The sequence below is a fragment of the Lagenorhynchus albirostris genome, chromosome 5 (genome assembly GCF_949774975.1).
Source record: "Lagenorhynchus albirostris chromosome 5, mLagAlb1.1, whole genome shotgun sequence".
Lineage (NCBI taxonomy): Eukaryota > Metazoa > Chordata > Mammalia > Artiodactyla > Delphinidae > Lagenorhynchus > Lagenorhynchus albirostris.
This window is the reverse complement of record NC_083099.1, coordinates 44,729,789-44,751,730: the sequence shown is the minus strand read 5'-3', so window position 1 is coordinate 44,751,730 and position 21,942 is coordinate 44,729,789.

Below are 21,942 nucleotides of genomic sequence, written 5' to 3'. Positions count from 1 at the left end.
AGACTATCTAGAAATGTTAAAAGAGTAGATGTTTCTCTGTCATGACTGGGATGCTCACTCAATATTTTGAATATAGCATATGTAGGTTTCCAAAATGAACTGTGTTTCTGGAGTTAACTGAATTATTTTTGATCTTATAAAAATTATATTGATTAGGTAATAATTACATAGGACATACATTAAATGTAAGACCAGAAATAGATTTGACAAGAAATAATAACCCCTTGATACTTAGTATTAATTAAAAATTTGTTAATATTAATCATATTTCAAAGAGCATACATATATTTGCAGATTTTATCCAAATTACTCTGAATTGTCATTGTACTATATCATAAATTACACAAAACACAGAATTTAAAGGTGGTAAAAAGGTCCTAAATATATAATACTAATTAGCAAATTATGGTTTTATTTTCCTTTTGCCTGATAATAATCCTCAGTTTAGAAGTTCACCAGAAAACTATACCCTCACACTTTTTTGTTTATCCCTACAGCATACTTTTAGTGACCCTATTATCTGCATATTAGCTTGTTTAATAAATTATTTTATATGCTGTTGATGGTCAATCCATTTCATTCTAATGGCTTCCCATTGCTGCCTCATTAAAATATAGCATTACAGATCCATTATATTCCAATCGCCAGTCATTGATTTCCTTCTTTTATTAAAACCACTCAGCCTCAACAAGAAACCTAATCAGGATGAATCATCTTATCCTCTACAAAATGGGATGGAATATTCCTAAATTTATTTTTGTACTTTGAGAACACACTGTACCTTTTAATGGACATAAAATGAAAAATGTTTTCTTTTTAAAAATATATACCTCTTAGTATGAACACAGTTTTCCATAATGATGGTTCCCATTTGTCCCTTGTGAAATTGATATGCCTATGCCAGTGAAAAGAGAGAATGCAGCTTTTACTACTGTGTATAGAATCTGATTCCTATTTCTGCAGAATTTATTTCATGGTTTATGTAATAAAAACTAATACTTTTTTCTTAATTCAGAATCTACTCTTCTACTAAATATTATATACGTATGTGTGTATATTTATACATGCACACACAGAACTGCATTACTCTAAAAAATAACTTCTTAATTATCATACAGAGTTCATTCATTCATGAGTACTAACAGGAATTTAAAACTCTAGTTTATAAAAGATCAGCTGTGAATTTTTCAGTCTAATTTTGGAAACTTTTGATAGTGGTACTTCATGTAATCTTTACTATTCCTTCATAAATTTTGATCTATAGCATAAGAAGGTAAAATATATATGTATTTTTGCTTTAAGAGAAATAGATGACCAGATTATATACTCTTAACTGCACCAGTGAGTTTTACCTGATTTATTACTATAAATGCAAGTTATGAATAATCAAGTATATATTGAAATGTGTGTAGCTATCATAAAATAACAATAATAAAATTCTTAGTAGTAATAGGAAGGTTTTCTCCTCATTTTTTTCCTTTAGCTATTATAAACTAATCCTAATTGTATCTTCAAATTACAATTTAAATTCTTTTCCAAATAGCCCTGAATCTTATCATGGCTGGGCTGGTACAAGTCTATGCATCTCAGGCCATCTTGGGACCACATGTCTTTACAGGGCTTTTTAATATCTGCTCAGTTTTTCTGTTCAATACCTTAATTTTAGTCATTTCCAGGAGTGAATTCTTATAAATCAGTGATCATAAAATTCTGTGAAAAATAAGTAAAGCCTGGCCCAATTCTGACGCCGATTCTGACGCCAATACCAATGTTTGTGTTTTTCCACATCATCAAGAGATGAACTCAATTCTAACACTGTCTACCTGGAGATAGCATCAGATCCCAGAGGCTAAGCGTTCAGTCCCACAAGGCTGAGTCTACAAGAGATATGTTTCTTAAAGAGCAGAGTTGGTAAATTGTGAAAATAAAGACTGTGGACATACCATATAATTTGACAATGTACAGTTAGTTTATACATGTACCACAACAGAAATACATTTCAGAATAGAGCCTGGAAGTGAGTAGCCCCTGGGTTTCTTTGTCAATGCTCTGAAGTCATCTTCAATCTGTTTGAGAGAGACTCAAAATTGTTCCTGTGCCTCCAGTGTTTTAAAGGCTGTTCTTGAGTCCATGTCCCATATGGTAGTCGTAAATTTAGTCATGTTACTCTCCTGCTTAAAATGTTTGCTTGTTTTTTCAGCTGTTTATGAACAAAGCCAGATTCTTTTCTAATTCCCCCAACTCCCGTATGTTTATCTTTTACTCTTGCTTTGCCAAACTAATTTTGAATTCCATAGTAGTAGCTAGCTCACAAACACATCTTGGCTGCTCTTCCTTTCCTGTCTGCCTTCCTCACTTCCCTGCCAGTGTCTCCTGCACTTGCCACATAAGCTACCTGCACTGGGATACTTGACTCAGAGCTTGCTTCTGGTTGCACTTTCCCCTTCAGACCAATGTCTGCCTCAAGACTGACCTTGCCAGGCTGAGTTAAGATTTCTTTCCCCTCTGCCCTTCAGCCCTCTGCCCTTCAGTACCAACCCTAGTTATTTGTTTTTGTGTGTGTTTGTTTAGCTTCTTTTCCACATTTTGTGGTTTGAATTTAAAAGGGTTTTAAATAGCTTAGATCTGATCTTTTCTCTCCCAATTTAAATAATATTATAGCATGGAGAGCTCAGTAGTCACATGTATATATGTAAAATTAATATATGATAAATGTAACAAAAAGAAAGAGATTATACATTATTGAGAAAAGTAGTTCACTATATATAAAATAAAATAAAACTGGATGATTAAACAAATCCAAAAACAAAACCAAGAGCAAAAGTTCCTGACATCCAAGAACTAGGCTTTGGTGTTGCTATGAGCTGGCCAGAGCTTGGTGTTGATGTTCTGTTGAAAATAAACAATTTAAGAAAACACCAATATCAGAAAAAGACAAAAGGAAGATCATGCCATAACCATGTCTGTACAAGACAACTCGATGGACATGGTTGAAACCATAAAAATTATCAACCTTCTTCCTTTCTTAGTTAAAATGAGTGACCACTATGTTTTATTTTGTTTTCCAATTACAGTTTTAGCCTCACTTCATTCTTCATAACTTATAGATAAGATTTGGTATAATACCCAATCATAGTATTACCCCAGCTTCCTAAAAGTACATAATCAAGAGCAAAGACCCAATCCATTTGCACTTTCTCCAAAATCATCTAACATATGCTCAAATCTTGTAAGTCCTAATTCCCTTTTACTGAAATGCCCCACATTTTTCATAGTGAGCTATCACTCATTTCAGCAACCTAATACCTTATAAAAAAGAGGAAATCATTTCTCTTTCACTGTTTTTTATTTCTATATTTTCTTCTGTTTCTTTCTTAGAATGTCCGTTGTTCCATATACATTACTCATCTGTCTTTTTATGTTGCCTACTTTCTTTCACTAGTCTTTAACATATTTACCATAGTTATTTTAAATTCCCTTTTTGATAATATCAACATTTCATGTCTGATTCTGATTCTTGCTTTGCATCTTCAGGATGTGTCTTTAACTGCTTTGTCATGCCTTGCAAATTTTTGTTGAAAGCTCCACGTGATGTATTGGGTAACAGGAATCGAGGTAGATAAGTCTTTTGTGTTATTGATTTGAAATAAATAGGGAGTCAGATATTTCTCCAGCAAAGATGAGTTTATTTGGGGTTAACTGAAAGTTACAGCTCGGGATTTGGAACCATAATGAGCTACATGCAGGTCCCCACACTGCAAAGGAAGGAGAACTCTTTCAAAGAGAGGAAAAGGAAATTGGGAGGGCTATAGTAAACAGAGTCCATGGTTTTTCCTTGCCAGGAAAGAAGAGAAATCTCTCTTCTTTCTGTTGGGCTCTGCTATCATAATAGGGCATGAGAACTCCCCCTTCTGATCTCCCAACTCTATTTAAATGAGGTTTCTGTTTATATATATATATATATATATATATATATATATATATATATATATATATATATATATATATTAACATTTCCCCACTTTGATCTAGATCTTTGAAAGGCTCACTGATCAAGGGTCAGGTTTTTTTACTTTCAGTATCTTTTTGTCCGTCAATCCCAGGAAGGACTTTCCTGGGTATAGTGTCACACTGGAGGGATAATACGCAGGTTGGAAATTTATTGAGGTCACATTCAAGTAACAAGGAGGGGTAGGAGGGAGGATTCTTAGGCACCTTTTGTCTAAAGTCAATATGTTATCAAGATCAAAGACATTAGAGATCATCATTATGTCATCATCAAAGGTTTGGTGCCAAACTTCCAACAGGCCTGCTCTAGATATCTTGGGAAATCTGTCTCATCAAATGTTGACTGCTTCAATTCTGGGAAATCCTTAATTTTATGTCACATGTCCAGTCAGAATTTGCTGCTTTGTTTAGGTGCATCATGTGAATCCAAGAGTCTGTTCCTTGGAATTTGGCAATATGAGGGTTGGTTAGCAGTACCTGATAGGGTCTCTCTAGGTAGGTTGAAGAAAGTTCTTCTGTAGGCATCTTTTCTAATAGACAAAATCTTCAGGTTGCAAGTTGTGTTGCTTTAGATAGTTGTCTCCTGAGAATGTAGCAAGAAAAGATTACTCTACCGAAGCATGGTTATTTTTAAAAGAAGTAATTAGGCCTTTGCACATTGGAGTATCTCTCCTTTTATCAGTTGTAGGTCAAAAGAAGGAGAAGCCAAGTGCATTGGGAGTCCTGTGACTATTTCAAAGGGTGAGAATTTATGAGTTCCAAAAGGAATGGATCTGAGATTTAAAAGGATCAATGGAAATGCGTGTGGACAAGATATTTGCAGACTCTAACTTTTTCAAATTGAGTTTTAATAATGCCATCAATGCATTTGACTAAACCAGAAATTGACAGTGGTAAGCACAGTGAAAGTGTTGTAAAACTGATCAAACAGTGCAGACTTGTCAAACTACCTCACCAGTAAAATGGATTCCTTGATTACTATGAAGTTTGAAAGGAGTTTCCCAGATAGGGATGATCTTTCCCAAAAGGAATTTAGCCACAGAAGAGATTGTAGCTTGTCTTCAAGGGAAGGCTTCAAGTCTAATGTGAAAACATACAGACCATGATTAAAATATATGTACATCCATGAGACAGAGGAGGTTGTTGAAACCCATTTGCCAGGCCTCTAATGGTCCATTGGGCAGTTTCAATGTTTATGAGCAGCACAAACAGGCTTCACTGGGTTGTACTTCAGACAAGTGGGAAAAGTGAAGTAGTCACTTTTTAAGGCTTTGTTAATGTTTCCCCACCAATATTGAATCATGAATGCAATGATTTTGGCATCAGACCAATGGTTTAATGCATGTACATAGTGAGGAGAGGGAATTTTAGAGTCTCTGATAGGACTGGGTTGTTACTTGGTCCAAAGCAGAGCTTTCTCTTTTTAACAAACCAACAATTGTTGAATTTCTAATCTTGTTTTTCTTTATCTGAGGCCAATTGTTGGACTTTTCTAGCCATTTTCTCTAAGTTATCATTTGGGAAAATATCCCTTTGGAATATGATAGCGGTTTGGCTGCTGTTGGTCCCTTTAAGGGCAGAATTCCTTGCAGAATGTCATCAAGGTGATTGCCCTTTGTTTCCAGAGAGTCAAGTTTAGAATTCCTGGAAATTTAATAGTAGCTAGAGCAACAGGTAAATTTATTGCATTCAATAGTTCCTGAACAGAGGAGCCATTTTAAATTTTATTTCCACTGGAAATAAGGAAGCCATGTTGCTTCTACAACATTCCAAAATCATGAGCTATTCCAAAAACATATCTACTATCAGCATAAATATTGAGTTTTGTCCTTGTCTAAAGTACAAGCCCATATAAGAGCATATAATTCAGCCTGTTGGGCCAAAGTAGCCATAGATTAGAGATACTGCCTCAACAACATCAAAAGAAGTAGGAAGAGAAAACCCAGCACAGTATTTGCCATTGTCCGTTTTCAATAAAAACCATCAGTGAACCATGAGAAATCAACATTACCCAAAGGAATTTCCAGTAGATGATTAAGAGGAGTCCAGAGGTAGTTCATCAGCATTAAACAGTCATGAGGGACTTTGTCAGTGACCCAGGGGAGAAGATAGTTGGGTTAAGGTTACTGCAACATAAAAGAGTTCTGTGAGGTCCAGTTAACAAAAGGACTTCACAGGAGGTGAGGCAGCTGACTGAGAAATGTTGCATGTCATGAGAATTCAGAAGAGCATCTACTGCATGAGGTACAAAAATTATTAATGATTTTTCCAGTGGCCTCAACCAAAATGACAGTGTCTGTAATGGCTTTTAGCCAGCAGGGCCCAGTTCCTGACTATAAATATTCTATGGATTAATGGTGGTCTTCATGTTTTTGTGTAAGTACTCCAAGGGCATACCTTTCTCATAAACAAAAAGAAAAAAGGGGTGCCCAAGAGCAGGTGGGTTCATCAAACCCTCCCTTAAGACCTTGAAAGCTGTGTTTCCAGTTCTTCCCATAAAATTGGATAGGGGTTGTTATTGTCTAGTATAACATACAGAGGTTTGGCCATAAGAGAAATATGGAATCCGATTTTGGCGATAACCAACTAACCCAAGAAAACCACATAGTTGACACTTTGTTTGGGGCACTGGGAAACTTAGGATACCAGGAACTTTATCTGGATCTAGGTTTAGCCCTTGTTATACTATTACATGCCCTAAATATAGAACCTGGGTTTGGACAAACTGCAATTTTTCTTTGGCAAATTTGTGTCCCTTTAAAGCTAAAAGCTTAAGCAAGTATATGCTGACTTTCTGTGAGGAGGCTTGAGAAGGAGAGCAAAGTAAACCATCCACATCATTGCAGCAAGTTAAAACCTCTAGGGAACATAGATCAGACTCCAGGATTTGTTAAAAATAAGGACTCTCAGAAAAACACTGAGACATTACCGTCCAAGTGAACTGTTTTTCTCCAAGTGAAGGCAAAAAGGTACTGGCTAGCTTCATCAACTGTAACACCGAAAAATGCACTGCATATCAACTAGTAAAGAATTTGCTTCCAGTGGAAATAGATGTTAATAACCTTTGAAGTTTAGGAACAACATGGTGTTGAAAGGTAACAATGTTGTTTATTTAATATTATTTTTAAAATCTTTCTCTTTTTTTTAACTGAAGTATAGTTGATTTAAGATATTATTTTAGTTTCAGATATACAACATAGTGATTCAATATATTTATAGATTATATTCTATTTAAAGTTATTAAAAATAATGGCTATATTTCCCTAGCTATACAATATATCCTTGTTGCTTATTTATTTTATACATAGTAGTTGGTATCTCTTAATCCCCTACCCCTATCTTGACCTTCCTTCCTTCGCTCTCCCCACTGGTAACCATTAATTTGTTCTCTATACCCGTGAGTCTGTTTGTTTTGTTACAGGCAGCTTTATTTTTCAGATTACATGTATAAGGTATAACACATAGTATTTGTCTTTCTCTGACTTAAGTCAATAAGCATACTACACTGTAGGTCCTTCTACATTGTTGCACATGACAGAATTGCATTCTCCTCTACGGCTAAGTAATATTCCATTGTGTATATATACCATGTCTTTATTATTTCATCTGTTAATGGACACTTAGTTTGCTTCCATATCTTGCCTATTGTAAATAATACTGCTATGAACATTGTGATGCATGCACCTTTTTAAATTATTTTTTTTCCCATTCTTCAGGTATACAACCAGGAGTTGGAATGCTGGATCTTATGCTAGTTCTATTTTTAGTTTTTTGAGGAAGCTCCATACTGTTTCCATAGTGGCTGCACAAATTTACATTCCCACCAATAGAGCACTAGGTTTCCCTTTTCTCCACATCCTTGCCAACATTTGTTATTTGTAGACTTTTTGATGATAGGCATTTTGACAGGTTTGAGGTGATAATCTCTCACTGTAGTTTTGACTTGCATTTCTCTGATGATTAGCATTTTTAAGCATCTTTTCATGTGCCTGTTGATATCTGTGTGTCTTCTTTGCAAAAAAAAAATGTCTATTAATATCTTCTGCCCATTTTTTAATTGGTTATTTTTGGGGGTTTTTTTAATCTAGAGTTGTATGAGCTGTTTATGTATTTTGGATATTAACCCCTTATTGGTCATATAATTTACAAATATTTAATCCCATTCAGTAGGTTGTCTTTTCATTTTGTGGCTGTTTCCTTTGCTGTGCAAAAGCTTTTAAGTTCAATTAGGACTCATTTGTGTGTTTTTGCTTTTGTTTCTTTTCCCTTAAGAGACAGATCAAAAATATATACATATAGCTACGATTTATGTCAAAGAGTGTTCTGCATATGTTCTGTTCTCAGGGTTTTATGGTTTCAGGTCTTACGTTTAGGTCTCTAATCCATTTTGAGTTTCTTTTTGTGTGTAGTGTGAGAAAATGTTCTAATTTTATTCCTTTAAATGTAGTTGTCCAGTTTTCCCAGCACCAGTTATTGAAGTGACTGTCTTTTCTCTATCATATATTCCTGGCTCCTTTATGGTCAATTAATTGCCTATAAGTGCATGGGTTTATTTCTAGGTTGTCTATTCTATACCACTGAGCTATGTGTCTGTTTTTGTGCCAGTGCCATGCTGTTTTGATCACTACAGCTTTGAAGTATAGTCTGAAGTTAGGGAGCATGATACCTCCAGCTTTGCTCTTTTTTCTTAAGATTGCTTTGGCACTTTGGGGTCCTTTGTGTTTCCATATAAATTTTAGGACTATTTGGTATAAGTCTGTAAAATATGTTGTGGGTATTTTGACAGGGATTCTATTAAATCTGTAGATTGCTTGGGGTAGTATGAACATTTTGACAATATTAATTCTTCCAAACCATGAATATGAGATATCTTTGCATTATTCTGTATCATGTTCAATTTCCAGTTTTCAGAGTATAGGTTTTTCTCCTCCTTGGTTAAGTTTATTCCTAGGTATTTTATTCATGTTAGTGTGATTTTAAACAAGATTGTTTTCTGACTTACTCTCTCTGATAGTTCATTATGAGTCTATCGAAAAGCAACATATTTCTGTATATTAATATTGTATCCTACAATTTTACTGAATTTATTATTTATAATAGTGTTTTGGTAGAGACTTTAAGGTTTTCTATATATAGTATCATGACATCTGAAAAGAGTGACACTTTTATTTCCTCCTTTGAAATTTGGATGTCTTTTCTTTCTTTTTCCTCTGAATACCATGGCTAAAACTTTCAATATTATATGAAAAAGAAGTGAGAGTGGGCATCCTTGTTCTGTTCCTGATTTTAGGTGAAAGGCTTTCAGCTTTTCACCACTGAGTATGATTTTAACTGTGGGTTTGTAATAAATGACCTTTATTATGTTGAGATAGGCTCTATACCAACTTTGATGAGAGGTTTTTTTTTCCTCATAAATAGTTGTTATCCTTTTGTTAATGTGGTGTATCACATTGATTAATTAATGGATATTGAAACATCCTTGCATTCTGGAAAAATCGCACTTGATCACAGTGTATGATTCTTTTTATATATTGTTGAATTTGGTTTGGTAATATTTTGTTGAGGATTTCTGCATCCATATTCATCAGAGATTACTGCCTGTAATTTAATTTTTTTGTAGTGACTTTGGTTTTGGTATCAGGGTAATGGTGGCCTTGTAGAATGAATTTGAGATTGTACCCTCCTCTTCAATTTTTCAGAGTGGTTTTAGAAGGATAGTTATTAGCTCTTCTTTAAATGTTTGGTAGAATTCCCCTGTGAAGCTCTCTGGTCCTGGAGTTTCGTTTGCTGGGAGATTTTTTTTTATTATTATTATTACAAACTTAATTTCACTACTAGTGTTTGGTCTGTTCACATTGCCTGTTTCTACATGATTCAGGCTTTGAAGGTTGTATGTTTCTAGAAATATGCCAATTTCTTCTAGGTTTTCCAATTCGTTGGCATAGGAATGTAGTATTTTCCTAAAATGTTTTTGTGTTTCTGTGATATCAGTTATTTCTCCTCTTTCATTTCATGTTTTGTTTATTGTCCTCTCTCATTTCTCTTGATATGCCTAGCTGAAGATTTATCAATATAGTTAAGCTTTTCAAAAACACAGCTCTTGGGTTCATTGGTTTTTAAAATTTTTTATCTCTATTTTATTTATTTCCTCTCTGATCTGTATTAATTTCTTCCTTCTGATGACTTTGGGCTTTGTTTGTTCTTTTTCTAATTCCTTTAGATAGTAATTAAATTGTTTATTTGAGATTTTTCTTGTTTCTTGAGGTAAATCTGCATTGCTATAAACTTCCCTTTTGCAACACAGATTTTGGAAAGTTGTGCTTTTATTTGTATTCTAATTTCCTCTTTGATTTCTTCACTGACTCTTGTTTTTTAGTAGCATGTTGTTTATTCTCAAGGTGTTTTCATTTTTCCCAATTTTCATCCTGTAATTGATTTCTAGTTTCATACCATTGTGGTTCAGAAAAAAAACCCTTGATGTAATTTCTGCTCTCTTAAATTTGTTGAAACTTGTTTTGTGGCCTAGCATGTGATCTGTCCTACAGAACATTCCATGTGCACTTGAAAAGAATGTGTATTCTGCTGATGGAATGTCCTGTAGTTGCCTATTAATTTCAACTGGTCTAATGTTATTTAAGCCCACAGTTTCCTTACTGTTATTCTGTCTGGATAACCTGTTCATTGGTGTAAGTGGGGTGTTGAAGTCCTCTACTATTATTGTTCTACTACTACAGTTTCTTCCTCTATGTCTTTTAATATTTGCTTTGTATATGTAGGTGCTCATGTGTTAGGTGAATATATGTTAATGAATATAGTATCCTCTTCTTGTATTCATCCCTTTGTCTTTATATAATGCCTTTCTTTGTCTTTTGTTATAGACTTTGTTTTAAAGTCTATTTTGTCTGATAGGAGTATTGGTACCCTCCACTTTCTTGTTGTTTCTGTTTGCATGAAATACATTTTTCTGTCCCTACACTTTCAATATGTATGTGTCTTTAGCTATGAAGTGTCTCTTCAGAGCAGCATATTGATGGTTTCTGTTATTTTATTCAATCAGCCACCCTATGCCTGTTGATTGGAGGATTTATTCCATTGCCGTTTAATGCGATCATTGATAGGTATATACTTATTGTCATTTCGTTACTAGTTTTCTGGTTATTTTTGTACTTCTCTCTTCTTTTCTTCTTTTCCTTGTGGCTTGACGATTTTCTGTAGTGGTTTGTTTATGTTCCTTCCTCTCTAGTTTTTCTGTATATGTTGCAGGTGTTTGATTTGAGGTTACCACGTGGCATTCATATATGCTCACCTATAACTATATATACTCGATTTTAAACTGGTAATCATTTGAGTTCAGACTAGTTCTAAAAGATCTACATTTTTTTACTCCCCTCCCCCACATTTTGTGTCTTTAATGCAATTATTTTGTATCTTGATGATTTTTATCCCTTTACTGATCATTGTAGTTAGAGTTGATTTTATAATTTTTTACCTTTTAATTGTCATACTAGCATTTCAAGTAGTTGATCCTCAGCCTATATGATATATTTGCCTTACTGGTGGGATTTTTCCTTTCCTATAGATGCTTACTTCTTGTTATACCCTTTGCTTTTTTTTTAATTGCCTGGAATCTTGAGTACCAGATTTTTTAATTAAATTTTGTATTGAAGTATAGTTGATTCACAATGTTGTTAGTTTCAACTGTACAGCAAATTGATTAAGATATATATATATATATATTATTTTTCAGATTATTTTTCCCTTATAAGTTATTACAAAATATTGAATATAGTTCTCTATGCTATAAAGTAGGTCCTTGTTGATTATCTACTTTATATATAGTAGTATGTATATGTTAATCCCAAACTCCTAATTTATCCCTCCCCCATTTCCCCTTTGGTGACCATAAGTTTGTTTCCTATGTCTGTGGATCTATTTCTGTTTTGTATATAAGTTCATTTGTATCATTTTCTTTTAGATTCTACATATAAGTGATATCATATGAGATTTTAATTTTTTAAGGGACCTCCAATTCTCCAAAGTGGCTGTACCAATTTACATGCCCAACAACACTGAAGGAGGGTTCCTTTTTCACCACACCCTTTTCAGCATTTATTATTCACAGACCGATGATGTTCATTCTTTTTTTTTTTAACATCTTTATTGGAGTATAATTGTTTTATAGTGGTGTGTTAGTTTCTGCTTTATAACAAAGTGAATCAGTTATACATATATCCCCATATCTCTTCCCTCTTGCATCTCCCTCCCTCCCACCCCGCCATCCCACCCCTCTAGGTGGTCACAAAGCACCAAGCTGATCTCCCTGTGCTATGCGGCTGCTTCCCACTAGCTATCTATTTTACATTTGTAAAATATACATAGTGTATATATGTCCATGCCACTCTCTCACTTTGTCGCAGCTTACCCTTCCCCCTCCCCATATCCTCAAGTCCATTCTCTAGTAGGTCTGCATCTTTATTTCCATCTTGCCTCTAGGTGTCCATTCTGACTGGTGTGAGCTGATACCTCATTGTAGTTTTGATTTGCATTTCTCTAATAATGAGGGATGTTGAGCATCTATTCACATGCCTTTTGACCATCTGTATGCCTTCTTTGGAGAAATATCTATTTAGATTTTCTGCCAATTTTTTGATTGGGTTATTTGTTTTTTGGATATTGAGCTGTATGAGCTGTTCATATATTTTAGATATTAATCCCTTGTCCATGGCATCATTTGCAGATATTTTCTCCCATTCTGTAGGTTGTCTTTTCGTTTTGTTTGTGGTTTCCTTTCCCGTGCATAAGCTTTTAAGTTTAATTAGGTCCCATTTTTTAATTTTTGTTTTTATTTCCATTACCCTAGGAGATGAATCCAAAAAGATACTGCTGCGATTTATGTCAAACAGAATTCTGCATATGTTTTCCTCTTGGAGTTTTATAGTGTCTGGTTTTACATTCAGGTCTTTAATCCATTTGGGGTTTATTTTTATGTGTGGTGTTAGAGAATGTTCTGGTTTCATTCTTTGACATGTAGCTATCCAGTTTTCCCAGCACCACTCATTGAAAAGACTGTCTTTTCTCCAATGTTCTTGCATCCTTTGTTGTAGATTAATTGACCATATTTGTGTGGGTTTATTTCTGGGCTTTCTATCCTGTTGCACTTATCTATATGTTTGTTTTTGTGTTAGTACCAACTGTTTTGATGACTGTAGCTTTGTAGTATAGTCTGAAGTCAGGGAGCATGATTCCTCCAACTCCGTATTTCTTTCTCAAGATTGCTTTGGCAATTTGGGGTCTTTTTTGTTTCCATACAAATTGTAAAATTTTTTGTTCTAGTTCTGTGAAAAATGCCATTGGTAATTTGATAGGGATTGCACTGAATCTGTAGATTGCCTTGGGTAGTATAGTCATTTTGACAATGTTGATTCTTCTAATCCTAGAACACAGTATATCTTTCCATCTCTTTGTGTCATCAGCATCTAATAGTTTTCAGAATAAAGGTCTTTTGCCTCCTTAGGTAGGTTTATTCCTAGGTATTTTATTCTTTTTGATATGATGGTAAATGGGATTGTTTCCTTAATTTCTCTTTATGATCTTTCATTATTAGTGTATAGTAATGCAAGAGATTTCTGTGTATTAATTTTGTATCCTGCAACTTTACCTAATTCATTGATGAGCTCTAGTAGTTTTCTGGTAGCGTCTTTAGGATTTTCTATGTATAGTATCATGTCATCTGCAAACTGATAGTTTCTTCTTTTCCAATTTGGATTCCTTTTATTTCCTTTTTCTTCTCTGATTGCCATGGCTAGAACTTCCAAAACTATGTTGAATAAGAGTGGTGAGAGTGGACATCCTTGTCTTTTTCATGATCTTAGAGGAAATGCTTTCAGTTTTTCATCATTGAGAATGGAATTAGCTGTGGGTTTGTCATACATGACCTTTATTATGTTGAGGTGGTTTCTGAGTTTTTATCATAAATAAGTGTTGAATTTTATCCAAAGCTTTTTCTGCATTTATTGAGATGATCATATGGTTTTTATTCTTCAGTTTGTTAATGTGGTGTATCACATTGATTGATTTGTGTATATTGAAGAATCCTTGCATCCCTGGGATAAATCTCATTTGACCATGGTGTATGATCCTTTTAATGTGTTGCTGGATTCAATTTGCTAGTATTTTGTTGAGTATCTTTGCATCTATGTTCATCAGTGATATTGGCCTGTAATTTTCCTTTTTTTGTGCTATCTGTATCTGGTTTTTGTATCAGGGTGATGGTGGCCTCATAGAATGAGTTCAGAAGTGTTCCTTTCTCTGCAGTTTTTTGGAATAGTTTCAGAAGGATAGGTGATAACTTTTCTCTAAATGTTTGACAGAATTCACCTGTGAAGCCCTCTGGTCCTGGACTTTTGTTTGTTGGGAGTTTTTAAATCACAGATTCAACTTCAGTACTTGTAATTGGCCTGTTCATATTTTCTTTTTCTTCCTGGTTCAGTCTTGGGATATTGTACCTTTCTAAGCATTTGTACATTTCTTCGAGGTTGTCCATTTTTTTGGCATATAGTTGCTTGTAGTAGTCTCTTATAGTTCTTTGTATTTCTGTGTTGTCAGTTTTTTTTTTTTTTTTTTTTTTTTGGTGGTATGCGGGCCTCTCACTGTCGTGGCCTCTCCCGTTGCAGAGCACAGGCTCCGGACGCGCAGGCTCAGCGGCCATGGCTCACGGGCCCAGCCGCTCCGCGGCACGCGGGATCCCCCCGGACCGGGGCACGAACCCGCGTCCCCTGCATCGGCAGGCGGACTCTCAACCACTGCGCCACCAGGGAAGCCCCGTGTTGTCAGTTTTAACTTCTCCTTTTTCATTTGTAATTTTATTGATTTGGGCCCAAAGATGTTATAACATTTCTTTTAGGATAAGTTTAATATGAATGAACTCCTTTTAGTTTTTGGTTGTCTGAGGCTTTCTTTATTTCTCCCTCAATTCCAATCTTGCTGGGTTGCAGGTTTTTCCTTTTTAGCATTTTGAATATATCACGCCACTCCCTTCTGGCCTGCAAAGTTTCTGCAGAAAACTTAGTTGATAGCCTTATGGGAGTTCCCTTGTATATGACACTTTGTTTTCTCTTGATGCCTTTAGAATTCTCTATTTATCTTTAAGTTTGCCATTTTAATTATGATATGTCTTGGTGTGGGTCTGTTTGGGATCATTTTGTTTGGGACTCTCTGTGCTTTCTGTACCTGGATTTCTGTTTCCTTCTTCAGGTTCAGGAATTATTCAGCCATAATTTCATCAAACACGCTTTCAATCCTTTTATCTCTCTCTTCTCCTTCTCCCCTATAATGCAAATATTGGTGTGCTTGATATTGTCCCAGAGGTCCCTTAAATTGTTCTCATTTTTTCTGATGTTTTTCTTTTTGTTGATCTGATTGGGAGATTTTCATTTTTCTATCTTCAATATCACTTATGCATTCTTCTATATCACCTAGTCTGATGTTAATTTCTTTTAGTATGTTTTTCATTTCAGTTATTGTATTCTTCAGTTATGAAGGGTTGTTTTTTATATTCTCTAGTTCCTTGTTAAAATTCTTACCATGTTCATCTATTCTTTCCCCTAATTCAGTTAGCATTCTTATTACTAATACTTTGAATATCTAGTAAATTATTTCAGATTTATTCATTTCTTTTCAGGGATTTTCTCTTGTTATTTCCATTGAAACAAATTCCTGTCTTCTTATTTTACTTAACTTTATTTGTTTCTATGAAATTAAGTGAAACAGTTAATTATTATGGTCTTGAAGGGGTGTCCTTTTGTGGGAGCATCCCTATATAGTTTGTCCCCAGTGATATTGTTGGGAGAGCTGGATCTGATGTGAGCATGAGTTACATCTTTCCACAGGGTACGCTCACAGTTATCACCTTAGTAGGAGCTGAAGCTGGAGCTGACGAGGCTAGGGCCAGAGTGAGGTGTGCCAGGGTGTCTCCTTTGCTCAGTGGCCAGGACCACCTTATAGGGGAGGGGTTGCGTCCCAAGTTGCTGGAGCAGAAGTGCTTAGGGTTGGGTCTGAGCTGGCTTTGTTCCCTTTAAGTGTGTGCTCTCCCCCCATTCCAGCATCAGCACCCTCATCCCTGAGGGGAGTAGTGCTGGAGCAAGAAGAGCTGGTTTGGGCACTTGGCATGGGTCTGGATGCTATGGATGTGGGCTGTGGCAGCCCCAGCTGAGTCAGAGTACTGAAGTGCTTCTGCTACACTGCTTCTGTATACACCAGTAATGGCTGCTGCTGCCCCACTAAGATGCCACTCTGAGTCTGAGCCAGCTTTTCCCCTTACAGCTGTTTTCTCTTCAGCCACAGCAGCCCTTGCCCCAGTGTGGAGCTGTGTCGTGAAGCAAGTTGTTCTTGGCTCAGGCTGGGGTGCACATTGAAGCAGCCACAGGAAACAGGCCAATGTCCCGTGCAGTTTCCATCTGCCCTCTCCACACACAAGCATATGTGCACTCCTCAAGGGTGGAGTCCAGTCTTCCCATTGGCCCTCCAACCAACCAGCCAAGGGGTCTCGTCTTCCCAGTGTTGGATGCCAGGGCTGGAGCACCCAATATGTGGCTCACACCACTCACTCCCCAGAGAGGCTCTCCACCTACCCTGTAATCCCTCTCCTCTTCTGAGGCTCCTCCCAAGGGTACATCGTGGGAGGATTGCCATCCTGATTGCTTCTCTTCCCTTCCTACCCTATTCCATGTGGATCTTTCTTACAGCCTTGGTTAAACAGGAGACCTTCTACAAGTTAGTTAGTTTTCCGTGAGAATTGCTCCACATGTAGATGTATTTTTGATGTGTTCATGGGGGGAGGTGAATTCCACATCTTTTCCATCTTGATCTTGTACATCAACAGTGTTGTTTATTGCTCAGAGGTCCTGGGAAAACCTTCACTCTTGGCCCTTAGGTTTTCTCACCCATAAAATGGGAGAGTTACAGGAGCTAGTACAAGGGATCATGAGGCCTAGAGCCCTATAATCTTCTATTATGGAATTTATGTCTTTAATGGCTTCTTTTCTTAGATGGCATTGATTAATTCTAGGAAGATATTTTGAGGGAACTATTTGACTCTTGATAGGAGGCGCACTGTGGATTTTACCATATATCAGTTGGAAATTTTGCCCATCAAGAAGGTGGTAGCTGCTTCATTAGGGACAAATAATCAGTGTTTCCAGAATCAGCTCTAGTACCATCAGAGATGGAACAATAGGAGATTCACCTGGTTGGTTACTTTGATGACTACTATCAAATTCTGTAATTTTTTCTCCCTTTTGGGAGAAAGAAATTTTGGCATGATAATTCTCAAGTATCCACCTATAAATGGGTAGGGGCAGAGGAACTAAGGAGAAAAAGCTGTGTATTTCTAAAAGGGCCTAAACAAATGGGAAGAGGTTTATTAGAGTTCTCCAGTCTTTCAAATATTTTAGTACTCAGAGGCAGGGGCTATTTTATGGTAGTGGGGTTGAGTGTGGAGACTGTCACTCCAGCGTCAGGACTAGAAGAAATTCATTTCCAATCTGGAGGAGTGTTTCTCCAAGATGATTAAGAGGGAGGACTGGGAAAAGCCCCCATAGTTCCTCAAGGCACCATCATCGAGAATTTGAAGCACACTTAAAAGGCTGATTAAAAGGCTGTAGGTGCCTAACATGCTTACATTTGTAATAAGTGCTTTTCAATGTCTTGATTTTTTGCAATAATACAGAAAGTAGGAGTTCTGATTTCATTTAGGGGCCTTCATTTGCTGGATTTGAAGATTGTGAATTGTGGCAGTCATCCTTGGAGGTGACTCATCTAGAGTGAGAGAGAGCTGGTGTAACAGATTAACTAAATCTGAAGTGGACACAGTTTCCCATTCCATCCTGGGGTCCTTTTTACTAGAAGGGAAAGGTCCTGGTTCATATCATTAATAAACAGAATTAAAAGCTACCCAGCTGGTATCAAGGTCTGAAGGAAGCCCAGAATTTTCTTTAAAAATAATCAGAAGTCAATTGTAATAATCATGAATGGGTTCATCAGATTTTTGTGTGCAAGCTTGAATTTTGTTCCAAGCAACAGGCTTTGGAACCCTAGGAATTGCTTGATGAAGTTACTTGCCTATTGCCCAAGCCTGATCATATGATAAATTAGCAGACTGGTCTCCCCTTTACAATGCTAGAGATCTTTCAGTATTTTCCCAATTTGTGTTTTTCACCCAATGCTGGGCCTGGCCTTCCATGACAGGCATATGAACTAGCTGATAGAAGTCAGAGAAACCAGGTTGATAAGTTTGAATTCCTCAGCAAATTTGTGAGAAACTCTAGTTACTCTGAAAAAATCTTTAACAATGGCTCACTGTTCACCTTTAGTCCAGGGAATTAAAAGTTTTAGCCTCTGGACCCCCAGAAGGCTCAATTTTAAAGGGAAATCTTTTGACAAGTTCAGAGGAAAAGAGTGGGGAGAGTTTTAGAGAAAAGGGAAAGTTTGGCGGGAAAGTTAATATGGGAGAATTGAGGGTATAGAAGAGGCATAGGAAGTGTAGAAGCGAATAAGGATGATGGTGGTGGAGGTGGAGTCTGGACATGAGGAGCCAAAGAGACAGACAAGATGGTGCCAAAGGGGAACCTGGGACAAAAAAGCCAAGAAGAGCCTAAGGCTTTAGGAGCCATTTTATCTTTCTTTAATAATTTGTTTGCCCTATTAATCTTAAAATCTTATTTTTCAGTGAGGCAATTTTAGACTCCTAATAACATAGGAAAGCCTCAAACTATCAATTAAAATAAGTATTGAACTCAGTTCTGAAAGTTTTTGAGTTATTGTAGCCCAATTCATTGATAAGGAAATTAAGTTTGGGGATTTCAAATGTTCCCCATAATGGCCATTGATATTCTAAATTATCTTTGATCTGGTCAGTCCACATAGTTAGAAATGCACATGTTAAGACTGCCTTTCTGTTTTTTGGTGATGATTTTCTTTCTTTTTTTTTTTTTAAATTAAAGTATAGTTGATTTACAATATTGCCTTAGTTTCAGGTGTACAGCAACATGGTTCAGTTATACATATATATATTTTTCAGATTCTTTTCCATTATAGGTTATTAACAGTTCTCTGTGCTATACAGTAAACCCTTGTTATTTATCTATTTTACTTATTGTCATGTGCATCTGTTAATCCTATAATCCTAGTTTCTATTTCCCCTTTGGTGAACATAAATTTGTTTACTATGTCTGTGAGTCTGTTTCCATTTTGTAAATAAATTCATTTGTACTATTGTTATATTCCACATATATGTTATATCTTATATGTCTTTATCTGACTTCATCAGTCTGATAATCTCTAGGTCCATCCATGTTGCTGTAAATGGCAATAATTCTTATTTTTATAGCTGAGTAATATTTCATCATATATATACACACATATACATATAATGTACCCCATCTTCTTTATCCATTCATCTGTGGGTGGACACTTAGGTTGCTTCCATGTCTTGGCTATTGTAAATAATGCTGCTATGAACATTGTGACACATGTATATTTTTGAAGTAATTTTTTCCTGTTTTTCAGATATACACCCAAGAGTGGGATTGCTGGATCATGTGCTAGTTCTATTTTTAGTTTTTTGAGGAACCTCCATAGTTTGGCCATTTTAACAACATTAATTCTTCCAATCCAAGAGTATGGTATCTTTACATTTTTTGAGTCATCTTCACTTTTTTTCAATGTTTTATAATTCTCAGCATATAGATCTTTCATTTTTTTATTTTTTAAATATTCACCAGTTTATTATTTTATTTTTATTTTTGAATTTTATATTTTTATAAAGCAGGTTATTATTAGTTATCTATTTTATACATATTAGTGTATATATAACAATCCTAATCTCCCAATTCATCCCACCACCACCACCCCTGTCCCCCGCATTCCCCCCTTGGTGTCCATACATTTGTTCTCTACATCTGTGTCTCTATTTCTGCCTTGCAAACTGGTTCATCTGTACCATTTTTCTAGATTCCACATATATGCACTAATATATGATATTTGTTTTTCTCTTTCTATCATACTTCACTTTGGATGACAGTCTCTAGGTCCATCCACATCTCTACAAAGGATCCAATTTCATTCCTTTTTATGGCTGACTAATATTCCATTGTATGTATGTACCACATCTTATTTATCTATTCATCAGTTGATGGGCATTTAGGTTGCTTCCATGACCTGGCTACTGTTAATAGTGCTGCAGTGAACATTGGGGTGCATGTGTCTTTTGGAATTATGGTTTTCTCTGGGTATATGCCCAGTAGTGGGATTGCTAGCTTATATGGTAATTCAATTTTGTTTTTTAAGGAACCTCCATACTGTTCTGCATAGTGGCTGTATCAAGTTACATTCCCACCAACAGTGAAAGAGGGTTCCCTTTTCTCCACACCCTCTCCAGCATTTGTTGTTTGTAGATTTTCAGATGATGCCCATTCTAACTGGAGTGAAGTGATACCTCATTGTATCATTAATTTCTCTAGTAATTAGTGATGGTGAGCAGCTTTTCATGTGCCTCTTGGCCATCTGTATGTCTTCTTTGGAGAAATATCTATTTAGGTCTTCAGCCCATTTTTGGATTGAGTTCTTTGTTTTTTTCTAATATTGAGCTGCATGAGCTGTTTGTATTTTGAAGACTAATCCTTTGTCCACTGATTCCTTTGCAAATATTTTCTCCCATTCTGAGGGTTGTCTTTTGGTCCTGTTTGTAGTTTCCTTTGCTTTGCAAGAGCATTTAAGTTTCATGAGGTCCCATTTGTTTATTTTTGTTTTTGTTTCTATTACTCTAGTAGGTGGATCAAAAATGATCTTGCTGTGATTTATGTCAAAGTGTGTTCTTCCTATGTTTTCCTCTAAGAATCTTGTAGTGTCCAGTCTTACATTTAGGTCTCTAATCCATTTTGAGTTTATTTTTGTGTATGGTGTTAGGGAGTGTTCTAATTTCATTCTTTTACATGTAGCTGTCCAGTTTTCCCAGCACCACTTATTGAAGAGACTGTCTTTTCTCCACTGTATATCCTTGCCTCCTTTGTCATAGTTTAGTTGACCATAGGTGCATGGGTTTATCTCTGTGCTTTCTATCCTGTTCCATTGATCTATCTTTCTGTTTTTGTGCCAGTACCATATTGTCTTGATTACTATAGCTATGTAGTATAGTCTGAAGTCAGGGAGTCTGATTCCTCCAACTCCGTTTTTTTTCCTCAAGATTGCTTTGGCTATTTGGGGTCTTTTGTGTCTCCATACAAATTTTAAGATTTTTTGTTCTAGTTCTGTAAAAGTGCCATTGGTAATTTGATAGGAATTGCATTGAATCTGTATATTGCTTTGGGTAGTATAGTCTTTTCACAATGTTGATTCTTCCAATCCGAGAACACGGTATATCTCTCCATCTGTTCGTATCATCTTTGATTTCTTTCATCAGTGGCTTATAGTTTTCTGAGTTCTGGTCTTTTACCTCCTTAGGTAGTTTTATTCCTAGGTATTTTATTCTTTTTTTTGCAATGGTGAATGGAATTGTTTCCTTAATTTCTCTTTCTGATCTTTCATCATTAGTATATAGGAATGCCAGAGATTTCTGTGCATTAATTTTGTATCCTGCAACTTTACCAAATTCATTGTTTAGCTCTAGCAGTTTTCTGGTGGCATCTTTAGGATACTCTATGTATAGTATCATGTCATCTGCAAACGGTGACTGTTTTACTTCTTCTTTTCCAATTTGCATTCCTTTTATTTCTTTTTCTTCTCTGATTGCCATGGGTGGGACTTCCAAAAGTGTGTTGAATAAAAGTGGCAAAAGTGGACACGCTTGTCTTCTACCTGATCTTAGAGAAAATGCTTTCAACTTTTCACTGTTGAGTTGGCTGTGGGTTTGTCATATATGGCCGTTATTTTGTTGCTCTA